This window comes from Sprattus sprattus (genome assembly GCF_963457725.1).
Source record: "Sprattus sprattus genome assembly, chromosome: 12".
Taxonomy (NCBI): Eukaryota; Metazoa; Chordata; class Actinopteri; order Clupeiformes; family Clupeidae; genus Sprattus; species Sprattus sprattus.
This window is the reverse complement of record NC_137910.1, coordinates 27,452,816-27,464,825: the sequence shown is the minus strand read 5'-3', so window position 1 is coordinate 27,464,825 and position 12,010 is coordinate 27,452,816. Positions and strand designations below refer to the sequence as shown.

Here is a 12,010-nt window from a genome sequence, read left to right as displayed (position 1 = left end):
GCTCATTAGAACGCATCTGACTGGGAGTGGATGAATGACATAACGTGTCATTTCAAACCGAAATGTGAGTCATAATTAAAATCCTTCCACTAGAAACCTCATACCGAGTAGTCTGCTACAAATCCTTCATGCATACACAGTGTTTTAACTGTACCTCCCTATTAGAGAGATGCCATGAAGAGTGGTGTGGGGTGGAGATGTGGAGGCTGCTTGCCGGTGTAAGAACACTCCCAGATTCCCCACAGCTGCCTCCCTCTTTGGGACAAAGACAGGCCTACATCTGGGGACAGCACTTAGATACTTTACACTCCCCAGCTGCCATGGCCAGCCTAGAGACGCAGTATCTGGGGACCAGGCAGAGAGGACATAGAGAGAGAGAGAGAGAGAAAGAGAGAGAGGGAGGGAGGGTCTCCATTGTGCCTGTGGTGTCTTTGTTGCTTTCTTCATGAAGCGATGAGAAGGCCAATACACATGCCCACGGCTTCCCTTCATCAGACACACAGAATAACCATTAACCCTACACAAGTGCTTTCAATGAAATGCTGAGAATCGCACTAATGAGAGACATTGTCGGGAAGAAACATGGACAACCGTATCGCAAAGAACACCCCCTTTCCCTCTCTGAATTCATATTCTTAGTTTTATAAAATGATGTACTTTTAATCTGGTCACGATAATGACAAGAAGCCTTTCACAGTGGAACAAAGACACTAAATCCCTGCTACTCTCTCCTAGGGTTAGTGAAGGTTGTGCTTTTTCCTCGCAGCTGTCTGTGGTATCACATGTTTGAGAGCTAATCACAGCCACGGCCGTGCAGCTGTGGGTTGTGTATGTGTGTGGGGGTGGGGGTGGTCTTCACACAGTCGGAGCCGGGCGGCCATTACCCTCTGATTCAGCGCCACTTTAACCACAGCTGACATGTAAACGGCCATAGAAAACCAGATAAAAATCAATCATGTCCCCCATTTGTTTTGGAGCCGGCCTTGAGACGAAGCGTTGTTTTCGATGCTACCAGGAGAAGCGAGTCACCTTGAAGGGGGCTGACTAGGTGTGATGGCTGTGAAGGTTAAAGGCAGCGGGAGGGAGAATGTCACTCAGGGGATGCATTAGATGTGCCCACAGATAATGTTACTCATCCCGGTTGGGTTACCACAGGGTTTTTAAATCTGTCTGGATAATGAAAATATGACAGAGCCATAACCTCAGACAGATGGTGTTATACCTGCCAAAGTCACCATGATTATTTTCACTGCTTCTGAATATGTTGTGTGACTCTTTATTTGAATTTTCAAATGTCACTCACCTCACATCTTTGTGATCTTCATCGTGTAATGATAGATTAATAGGTGTTTGAATACTCTATAGAAGGACAGACAGTGGAATATATCTAGTTCAGAGTCCTTTCTTTAAGAACAGAAAAATGGCTAAAGCCCTGAATAACAACACTGAGATATTGCATGTGAAGGACTCCTGAATTGTTGTTTCCAAACTGTCTACAGAATGAGTCAGTCATTGTGGGCCACAGAAAATAGACCAGTTTTCCTCAAGGTATGACGTCAGAGTGTCCCTGGGTTAGCCATAGGCGCACGCATACATATACAACATGACAAGCAGAAATCTGAACGACCCAATTATCTGTGCCTAGTTATTCTCTTTCCATTCTGTACGTTGGGTTTAGGGCCTCTTTGTCTTAAAGGCTCGATGCCTGGCTGCCTCTTAATTAGGGCAATTATTTAGTTGCTGTTGTGAGGGGCATTTGCGAATGTTAAATCTCTGTGGTGTCCAGTTACTGTGGTGATTAAAGGGCAATTAAGACTGACTGCTGCCAATAGGTATGCGCCTGTGATTCTCCTTGGAGACCTTTAGTGCCTGATTGATGGTTTTTGAATTACAAGATTCTGATCAGACATTTAGCCAAGAGGAAAGTTACCTTCTCTTTGGTGTCACAGCATCAAAGGTGGTAGGACACCAGGTTTATTCTGATCTAAGCCATGGTTAACTCCTTAAGGTCTGAGGCCTGTTAGCCTCTTGAGGTAGTCTGACATGCCTTGATGTTTTTGTATATTTCCTCTAACTAAAAACATTGATGCATGTGGCATATATGTAGAAGATTAAAGGTTTCTGTGGGTGTACTTTTTATGACTCTAGGACAAAAACTTGCTGAGCTTAAAAGGCATATTGACAACAAGAACAATAAACAATTTTCCCACCGGTGAGAAATAGACCTTTTTAAGAGTTACATTTGTATGCACTGAGCAATGACTGGGATTCATTTTTTTTCTTATATCCAGTCCCTATTCAAGTGTATTCACAATTAGATGTGAAATACAACCAGGAAAACACAAACAAGAACATATTTCTGCTTAGGACTAGTCAAATAGATCTTTAGTGTCACAATCACATCCCAGTAGCTTTTGAAGTCTATAGTTTTAAGGTTTAATGAAAATTCAGTGAATATTTCTCTGAAGACACTCAGAATGTAAAGCAGGTTACATGTAAGTGTGGTTGCTGCTACTTCCACTGACCTGATACCCTTGGCCCTGCTTCCTCCAGAAGCTTTTGTAGGTGGCACTGGAGAATATGGGCCATATTGTCTGCCTCGCCAGCCCTCCGGACACAATTATTCCAGTAGAGAGACATTGATAGGGACCTCTGAGCCAGACTTCTCTCAGAGTGCTTTCACTTAGACTGGCCATCTACTCACCATCGGGAAACATTAAGATTGCAAAGCAGCAGAAGGCTGAAGATAGTAACCTGACCTGGCTCAACCACCATTATTAAAATGGCTGCCTATTTTTGTCCACGACAACCCCGACAGTACTTTGGAGGAGCACTAATGTAGACATTTGTTGCTGGCTGTTGGAGTCTGGACAAACACGTAAACATCCAAGATGGCAGCAGTCAATGGACTCTCTCTTCTCTTCCTCTCCTCTCCCTATTTGTCTTGCGCACACTAAAATCTCAAATCTAAAAACTCAAAGCTCACTTGCAAGCTGTTGGCAGCGTTTGTATTCTTCAATCATTTCATCATGTCATCTAAATAAGGGCGGCTTGATTAGTCTGTGTTCAAATCCCACTGGCCATCATACAGCGTTGGGGCAGCTCTAGCGGCAGGTAGCCTCTCAGCACATCTGACAGAGTGATATTTCTGCCCAGTGAGCTCCAGCTCCAGCTACAGTTAGCCTCTCAGCACATCTGACAGAGTGATGATTCTGCCCAGTGAGCTCCAGCTACAGCTACAGTTAGCCTCTCAGCACATCTGACAGAGTGATATTTCTGCCCAGTGAGCTACAGCTACAGCTACAGTTAGCCTCTCAGCACATCTGACAGAGTGATGATTCTGCCCAGTGTGTTCCAGCTACTGTTAGCCTCTCAGTTAGCCTCTCAGCACATCTGACAGAGTGATGTTTCTGCCCTCATGTTTACATTTCAGGGGTGTCATCAAACCAGACCGTTAGAACCTTAGAACAGATATATTTACTGTATTTATAGTGATAAGGAGATGGATTATTGCAATGCATCAGAAAGAGGTTGGTGAAGAGGGAGCCCATAAACTGCTGCACACTGACTGACATTGCCCATGTCACCAACAGTAGTGTGTTGAGAGTGTGTAAGGCGCCTAATCCTCTTTAGTCCAGCAGCCCTGTAAATAGTGCTCTGGAGATGGTCTCCAGTGCTAAAGTGATTTGGTGGGGAGATGACCTTCCTGTGACAGAGACAGCTTGTCACTACTGATGAGACACTTGACAAAAGGCAGCAGATACGTATGGACAGAATGACATTTCTAGGGTTAGTCCTTCATTTCATTTGGCCAGCAAGGGTGCCTTGCTTTACATCCCTTGCTTTTTTTTCAAGACCATGGCACTCTTATTTACAGAACTGGCCAATGTTTATGTTACACAAATGACTAGTTACCACTGATGATTAGTTTTAATATAACTTAAAAATTCGAAATTGTATTCTAAATTGAGGTCCCATTTAAGTAAACAGGAGACTTAAAGTAAGAGGTACAAGAATTACTTTCTTTGAGAGTAAATCTGTAAAAAAATACCTAAAATACATCATATAAAGTTTATTCTAATATGTCTTAAAACGGCCCATAGATGGAAAGTGCCGTGCATATATGGTGTGGTTGAGATAGGAGTTGATGAGTCACTGATGATAGCTCCTGGCCTGGCTAAGCCTCTGGTGATCCTGGACTATTTAGTGATATTTATGGCTTGGTTGGTGTAGGTTTGCAGGAGAGGCTTCAACATCTGTTGGAGGTCACGACCTGTAGTATAGTGCTTGGTCTCAGGCCCAAATTAGGGTTGGCCAAGAACGTCACCATACATCAATCAGTCTGAACACAGCTTTGAGCTCCCCCAGTGCATGCTTGAACTTGGACACCTGTAATCAGATGTCCTGACTCCTTACAACTCTGCTGATAGCTGTCAGCCTTTGCTATTCTGTTGTGGACATTGGCTTCACTCAAAACTGGTCTCTTATTTTTTTCTGATGATTCCACTTAAAGAATGGACAAAACAGACATTTCTAGTCAAAATGGTTTACAGGGTCATTTAGGCTGTCAACTGACAATGGAAAGCCTGTACAACCAGAGCCTCTGATTTGACTGGGCAGATCATTTTAGCCTCAAATAAGATAAATTGCTCTGGAATAAAAATAAAAATAGTCTGGCATTACAAACATGTGTGACAGACAGCGAGAGCAGATTACGCTCATGCATACCTGCGTAATCCTGAAATCAAACCCATGGCATCCCCTTTAAGCCCTCAGCCGGGGCGCAGGAGTGGGGTTTGACCAATAGACGCTTTTGTCTTTGGGAAAAAGCACACGTTCTTTTCCTCCCCACCAGCTGCTTTAACATCAACACAAGGAAGACAAGAGGTGCTGTTTGCCAAGACAAGCCCTGCGCTAAAGTCTGCAGTGAAGTAGCATCAGAGCACACTCCATCAGACCTGGAATCCCCTGAGGAAAACTCTATTGCCTTGACCCCCAAGTAGGATTCTTACCCTGTGACATTGACTAACTGTACGGACATTAAAAATAGCAAGTGTGTGTATGTGTGTTGGGAGGGGGGGGGGGGAGTGGTAGAGGAGGAACTGTGTTATGAGATTCCCTATTTTTCTCATCTCCCTGGGTAGAGCTAAAAATAGCAGTCACCCTGGAATAGAGTTTTCCCCAACGATGCGAACAAAAGTCGGAGGAACAGCTGCGCTAAAGCCAAGTTGTGCTAGATCAGACTGGGTCACATGGGGCCCCCTCTCTGCCATTCATTAGCACAAAGCCTCCTCAGAGCACAGCACAGCACAGCACAGCACAGCACAGCACAGCACAGCACAGCACAGCACAGCACAGCACAGCACAGCACAACACAGCACAGCACAGCACAGCACAGCACAGCACAGCACAACAGAGCAAAGCACCCTGGTCCCTCCATCACACATCACACATCAGACATCAGACCCGCTGGCTGTTTATCAATAGTAATAGCCCATCCCACTGAATCTCCTCCCATCTGCTCTGCTCTTGAGGGGTCAAGTGGACAGCACTCCACTGATGCAATACATCATTTCAAATGTGTTTTAAATGTATGAAGAGTTGAGATGAGCCGCCTGGCTTCAGTATGTCAGTGTGACTCCTGAGGTCACCACAGAGGTCCCTTTGATGGGCTGAAGTGCATGCAGTGAAACCCAGAAGGGCATCCAGTGACACATGGGCCGAGTCAGTCATTAGAATGCTGTCCAGATGATCATTTCACAGGTTTCTCTTGGTTCAGATCATGTAGGCAAACAGGGAGTGGGTTTGAACTCCCCATATTAAGTAATTATGCAAGGGTGGGGAATTCTGTTTTGACTGATATAGCACTGAACGCATTCATAATTCATAAAAGTGCATTGAGAGTAGACGAGGTGGATGAATTTCTTATGTCATTTTTCAGAGTTACAGGTGGAGCACATGTCCTCCAGCCAATCAATAAAACATACAGCGTGAAGGTCACAGTGCCAGGATGTACTTCCTCATTCATGTTTGGGGCGGTACACTCATGCAGAAAGGAAAGAAAGCGAGAGCGCGCGCGAGAGAGAGAGAGAGAGAGAGAGAGAGAGAGAGCGCGAGCCTCAGCATCTCCTGAGTCTTCCCCAGGGAACCCTGTCTGTTTGGATGCTGAACTGCCACAGATTTGCCCAGTGCCTGTGTTGAAATTTCGCTCTCTGCCTTTGACATCACAGGTGCTAAAAATAGCAGACGGGAGTATCCCATGGCATGGCGCTCTACCCCCCCTCACCCCCCAACCCCCCCGCTCCTCTCTGTTGCCTGCGCTCCTGTTCTCCCTCCACGTCTGCCAGTCGCAAATGAAGTAGAAATTCTTTCTTGTTTACGTTGTCCTCTCGGATCTGTACAGCCATCACTTGGAGTTGCTATAAATAATTCATGTGTTCCCCTCCAACAGACACACACACACACACACACACACACACACACACACACACACACACACACACACACACACACACACACACACACACACACACACACACACACACCTCTAAGCCCCCCACTGCTGCTGCTTGCTTCTCAGCGACACTTTCCCCCCTCGCTAAGATTCCTCCCCCCCTGGTGTGTTGTGTTGCGCTTGTGGTGCAGAACAGAACAGGGCTCAAGCCTGGAGTGTTCTTACTCTCACACACACATACTGTGGCTATGGGGCTCAAGCCTGGAGCGTTCTTACTCTCACTCACACACACTGTGGCTATGGGGCTCAAGCCTATAGCGTTCTTACTCACACACACATACTGTGGCTATGGGGCTCAAGCCTGGAGCGTTCTTACTCACACACACATACTGTGGCTATGGGGCTCAAGCCTGGAGCGTTCTTACTCTCACTCACACACACTGTGGCTATGGGGCTCAAGCCTATAGCGTTCTTACTCACACACACATACTGTGGCTATGGGGCTCAAGCCTATAGTGTTCTTACTCTCACACACATACTGTGGCTATGGGGCTCAAGCCTGGAGCGTTCTTACTCTCACACACTGTGGCTATGGGGCTCAAGCCTGGAGTGTTCTTACTCTCACACACATACTGTGGCTATGGGGCTCAAGCCTATAGTGTTCTTACTCTCACACACATACTGTGGCTATGGGGCTCAAGCCTATAGCGTTCTTACTCTCACACACATACTGTGGCTATGGGGCTCAAGCCTATAGCGTTCTTACTCTCACACACATACTGTGGCTATGGGGCTCAAGCCTATAGCGTTCTTACTCTCACACACATACTGTGGCTATGGGGCTCAAGCCTGGAGTGTTCTTACTCTCACTCACACACTCTCCTGACGCCACACACTGCACTGCGTTCATTTGGTTAGGTAGCCATTTACTTTCATTTGACTACTCCTACATATTGAGTCCTTCATTTAAAAGCATGGATGGTGTCAGTTAGGTTTGATATTTATATGTATAATTTACATTTGTTGTCAGTATGCTGTATGATGTTTCTGTGTGTGTGCTTAGTGGCTGAGGAAGGTTTGTTTATTTAACCATGCAAATTGTTTTGTAGGGGTTGGATGTAATTTACCTTAAGATTGGCTCCTATTTATTGCACCTGGCCATGATGTCGGCATGTATGGAGATGAGCTTAGTGTTGGAATAGTGCAGGCTGGTTATCAATAGATGGTTCCTCCACCTTCACAAAATGAGAGGAGCTGACGTGAGTGTCTCTCAGTGTGAGGCTTCTGGTTGGATTGATTTGGGTTCTAAATTAGTGTGATACTTTGTTCTAATGCTTAGAGAATTTGGATCTTTTTCATGAATTTGGCTTTTTCTATTCTGTTCATCGTGGTAGGGCTGCTTTTCAATCAAATTTATATTTAGATTATATTAAAATTCTGTTCTGGCTACATTTCCAGGCACACACATACTCTCCCTCTGACACACTCACACTCACACTCTTAGTCAGACGCTCACACACTCTCACACTCCCTCACACACACACACACACACATCCAGTCTCTGAGTCACAGGAAACATGTCAGTTAAAACTGAGAAACAAATATGATGGAAAGAGGGTCGAAATCCCACTTGAGCCTTCAAATGGCCTCCACTCTGTCAGGAAGAACTGCGAATCACTGAATATTAATGGTCTGAGATATGTGTGTATACTTGCAGATTTTCTTGATTTTGTAGCTCATGGCTCAATTTATTGACCCAGATATGCTGTGACAGTTTCTATATGGTCTGTGACTGTGAAACGTGTTCAAAACATTCGGTACACATTCACTGAAGCACACAGGCTTACACAAACATATTTTTTACTTCCAAATCATTACATCTACAGGATATTTTAGAGTGGTACATGAAAGGATTGCAGTGTCACTCAAGATCCTGCGCAAGTAGGCATCAACCAACTGGCAGATTGATATTTCATTAGCAAAACAGCATTTTGTATCCTCTTGTCACAGAGGAGAGGGTTCGTAAATCCTTCGTCATTTAATTAATTGAAAATGGCATTTTATCAGTCAAACACAGTTAGTTGCTTGACATGCTACGCCATATATTTGTTTTTCTAAACTGTGTAGTATATGTATTATTTACAATAACTACATACCATACTATATAACGTTATTCTTAATATTTGTACTGTTTGCTAAAAAGATCTAGTTTCTTTATTTACAGGAAATATCAGATGTCTTTTTAGAAATTAAGAGAGATTTTATGAAACAAATATTTCATTAATTTCAGCATAGTTTTCTTTTATTTGCAATCTCACACACAATGCACATGGAGCTCAAATTCAGATGAGCCTGTTCCTTTAAGTCCTCCCATGCCATTCCTGCCCCGGTCCGTCTCTGGGCTCCTGGCGGGTCTCAGAGCCGTCTGCCCTGTGCGTCTCCGGGCTCCTGACCGGTCTGAGAGAGGGTCCGTCTGCCCTGTGCGTCTCCGTGGCTCCTGGCGGGCCTGAGAGAGGGTCCGTCTGTCCTGTGCGTCTCCCATCTAAGATTTATCTGCCGTTGGAGAAACAGCACATGCTGCATGGTCACATGCCAAGAGTTTTCTGAAGCAGGATATGCAATCAGAATGAAACCTAATCTGACCCTTGCGGTGTGGCCGATGCTACAGACTACTGCAGCAGTGCCATGTGACAGCCCAGACATCCACGCAATGCAGAAGGAGAGGGGGGAAGAAGTAAGGATACATTTTTGACACGTGATCGGCACGCTGTGTACTTTGGCGGTCTAAACCCACTCCACTGCAAGGGGCTCATAATGAAATCAGCTGAATTCACCATCAAACCATTCTGAAAGCCATTTATTGACATTTTGACATGAAACAATTGAATCAGCAATCATACATACATACATCAGCAGGACAGAATCATTATCGAATGGAATCTAATTTCCCTTGATTATCCCTTTGCTCCAGAAGGAACAGTGGCTCAATGCCTGCGTTAGTTATTTAAAGACTCAAATTACTCGGCACTCTTTTGCAAAGATAATAATTACATGATTTCTAATTAAATGTTCTCTTTGATGAGAGTGAGTAGAATGGCTTGTTTCTCTATTAAGGATTACAAATAGTAACTGTCAAGATTAATCCTGCCTCCTCTGTCACCTGTTTGAAAGTTAAGTCAGCTATTATCTGACATCCGATCAGTTGCCATGTCACACTCTGACATGAATGGTTTTGTTTGCATGGGCATGGCACCCTTGTCCAGTTCCAACCTGTAGGAGAGGACAAGGAAGGCTGCAGTAGTGTAACCTGACCCCTCGGAGCAACATGACCCCGCTGCCGTCATGTAAGCATGCCACCGGCATGTAAGCATGCCACCGGCCAGCCCTGAAATGTTGGAAAGTTATTAGAATGCCAGGGATTGTAGTGGACGCCAGCGGCCCCGGCTGTGGCAGCGCCCGGTGGGATTTGTGGGTGACACTGGCTAACCTTTGGGCTGTCTCCCCTGGGAGTGGCCCTCCAGCCACAGGCTGGCTACTCAGACAGGAGCCTTAAGATGTCACATGGTGTGAAGCTCTTCTAGAGCTCCTCGGTGCTCTTTTAGACACACAAGGCTCCAGCAGGTCTGTGGGATATTAACCATATGAAGGACAGGAACCCGATGAGCATAGTGAGGTGTCCCACATATGGACAGAGAGGCAGTTGAACATCCATGTTTTTAGCCACCTGGGCAGTGGGCATATATGGACTGTTCTGACTCCTGAGTCTGACTGCTCCAGTCTCTCCCTCTCTAAAAGTTTCTGGACACAGCCTTGGTAGGGCTTTCCTCTTGGCTTGATGGGAACCATTTAAGATAATAATTTCCTAGACATCAGCAGCCCTGTTGTGGCCCTGCCTGTGATGGTCCCTTCAATCTATAGTTGTAAAATACATACTTCTCTTGTAATGTGTCCAGGACCTTTCAGTGAACGAGGGACTGGAGCAGTCCAACTCAGCAGGCAGGGCAGTGTGATGTGTTGTGAGTGCTTTGTAGTTGAGTATTCCCTCATGTTGACAGGGCCTGTTCTCAAAGGGCTCTTCCCCCACGGAGACCCTCATTAGGGCTGGAACTGGAAGACAGGCAGACAGGAGGACTGGAAGTTTCTCCTTTCATCGCATACCAGAGAAGTTGGGCTGGGCTGCCCCTCCTATTCGAGGCTATTGTAGACGTACAAAGGGCTCTGTACGCTGGCCGTTTCTACTGAGAACCGTGACACAAAACCTGGATCCTATCCAGAACCTTTCAAGCACATGATGATGAGAACTACCTGTGCTCAGCGTGGATGTTTAATGAGGTTAATTAAGGTAGTGGATGGATGATGAGTGTGTAGTTAGATACGGAGCTTTGAGTGCATGTGGGACAGGCCATGCAAGCTAATGCTAGCACGCGTGCCGCTGATTTGAATGGATGGGCAGCCCAGCTGATGCAAGGGGCTCACGTCAGGCTAGCAAAGGATGGATGAGTTAGGGACTGACTGAGAGAATGCCCATTATACCTCTCTCTCTCTCTCTGTCGCTCTCTCTCTGTCGCTCTCTCTCTGTCTCTCTCTCTCTCTCTCTGTCTCTCTCTCTTTCTCTCTGTCTCTCTTTCTCTCTCTCTCTCCATCTTTCTCCCTCTCTCTCTGTCTCTATCTCTCTCTCTCTCTTTCTCCCCATCTCTCTCTCTGTCTCTCTCTCTCTACCTTTATCTCTCTACTGCTCTCTCTCTCTCTCTCCCTCTCTCTCTCTATCTCTACAGCCTGAGGAGAGCTGTGAGTAAAGCTGTATTGGAGGCAGAGGCCGAGTCTGTAGAGTGTAGATTAGCCACAGCAGCAGCGCATACGGCAGCTCATCCACCATATGGACTTGGCCTGTTTGCCAGAGATGCAATCCCAGCTGATGGGTCCTCTTCCCCCTCGTCATGTCACAACTCATGCATCACCACTCCATACGCCACCTGGCCCATCTCCCACTGGCGTTCCCACTGCATTTCTCCATATTCCTGCTGTTTTCAGGGAATTAGGCTTCGTTGGTTTTTCATGCTGCAAATCGCTTTACATTGTTTCCCATTCTTTTCACCTCCCAGAAGCTGATTATAGGAAGTAAAATGGCCATATTCGCTGTATAACATAGAAATTGTACTATGTATCAGACTATGTTAACCAATAGTTTTGCAGCGTTGTGCACACCATTTCTTACAGGGCATAATTGTATGTGCTCCATTGCCAACCACCTCTGAATATACACACTCACAGAACCATAATTTCTCCATTTATACGTACCTCTGACCATCATAATTTAGCCCTTATGAAAAGCCATGCATGGATTTCTGACATTATAGTGACCTTGAATATATCATCGGTTATTTTTTGATCTACATTCACATGTGGCAACCGTGATGTTTTAGTCTCGATATACTTATGCAGACAAGCTCATGCCGAGGCTGAGGTCTATTTGGATGAGAAGTTGGGTTTACTACATTAAAAGTGTTTGTGTTGGTGCGATCGCAGTGCTGTATGATGCATATGTACTAATGCCTT

General features: G+C 45.5%; 1 protein-coding gene across 1 annotated transcript in view; it reads left to right on the top strand.

The window, feature by feature from the left end:
• kcnma1a (potassium large conductance calcium-activated channel, subfamily M, alpha member 1a) overlaps window positions 1-12,010 on the top strand; it is a 135,108-nt gene that overhangs the window by 19,486 nt on the left and 103,612 nt on the right. The window lies entirely within an intron of this gene.